This window comes from Sardina pilchardus, chromosome 13 (assembly GCF_963854185.1).
Source record: "Sardina pilchardus chromosome 13, fSarPil1.1, whole genome shotgun sequence".
Taxonomy (NCBI): Eukaryota; Metazoa; Chordata; class Actinopteri; order Clupeiformes; family Clupeidae; genus Sardina; species Sardina pilchardus.
In genome coordinates this window covers 2692501-2694122 of record NC_085006.1, presented here as the reverse complement: position 1 = coordinate 2694122, position 1622 = coordinate 2692501, and positions in this window count along the sequence as shown.

The window sequence follows — 1622 nt, the reverse complement described above, 5'->3', positions numbered from 1 at the left end:
GCCCTAATTAGTGTGTTCACATGGTGGATTTTCATGCACACCACAAGGTAATGCAAATGGAAAAGATGGGGGGATTTCATATTGCACGGCTAAATGTAGAGTTAATGCGTGAAACTTGTACTACACCCAGTGCATGGTGCTTGATACCCTGATAAGACTTGTGTTCTGATTTCACTGCAGTAAGCACTCTCATCTAATGAAAGCAGGGCTAAATGATTCTCCAGGCTAAATGGGTCTCTTTTCTGCTCAAGAATGCAGTGTGTAACACAGCATTATGTGCTCCGCATTACCATGCCAAAATGGCTGACCTGATTATGCAACTATTATAGATACAAGCCATTTTGTAAAATGCATACTACTTTATTACAGCACTCTACTTTTTATTCCTAGAGGAGTGAAGGAGAAATCCATGTTTACTGCATCAAGTACACAGCTGTGTTTCTTTGAAACAGTACATTGTTTACTGTTTGCACTGTTTACAAAATCTTGGCTCCTCCTTGTCATTAGCACAGACACCTGATACAGGTCCCTGCAGGTCACAGATCAATCGTTTGATTGGCCCCTGTACTGAAACTGACTTGCAGCCTCTGCACCCTCAGCCTCATTATTCAGCTGCAAGCATCATCCACTTCAAAGCAAAGTTCATTAATGTAGGTCCACAAATTACCCACAGCGCACTACAGAGACCGAGCAACTGAGCCCAAAATGTAGCAGCCTGCCATGGCCTAGGGCTCTTGCAATGAGGACACTGCAATACAGACACACACATAGACACACAAAGACACACACACACACACACACACACACACACACACACACAACCAAATATGCTCTCTCTTACTCTCTCTCTCACACATACACGCACACACACACACATTGGGTAACAGTTCATTTGCAAGGCCCATGATGTGAATGTGTTTCTGCGCGCCCAGAGAAGAGAGATCATTTATTTCCAAACTCCATTAACACGGTCCATTTGCTGATGCTAATGAAAGGAGATTTGGGGGAATTTTTTCTAAGCATCCTGATTATGAGGTATGCTTCTACATTTTGTAATAATACAAACCTCGCATTATTACTTGTACACATCGGACTATCTATTGAATAGAAATCCATACCATATAAACAAAATCAGTAACATTTTCTTCCATGTCACTAAATGGGCCTATTCATTTTAAAAGGGTTTAATCAAATTCAGAAAAATGGATATGTTATGTATTATAGTTATTGCAAGAATGTTACATTTCAATGTAGGCCTAATGGACGATCCTGAAACCGTAAAAGGCAAGATGCTTTTCTATGATGTATAGTGATATACCAAGTCATTTCTGATATTTCCCAATCACAACAGAAGATGGAAAAAAATGGTAATTTAGTGCTGACGTACACTGTACTCAATATGGTATGATATTCAGGTATGTGTGTGTGTGAGACAGAGTGAGTGAATTGTTTGTAATTCACTGTAAATTACATCATATCAGTGTTCTCATATCAGTGTAGTGTTGGTGTTGTAACTGGTTTAGCAAAGGAGTAGGGTAAACAGATACTCACACCGTGGCTGGATGGGCTGATGCTTGGGGTCTTCTAGGACTAAGCTGACACCAGTGGTGATAATTAGTTTA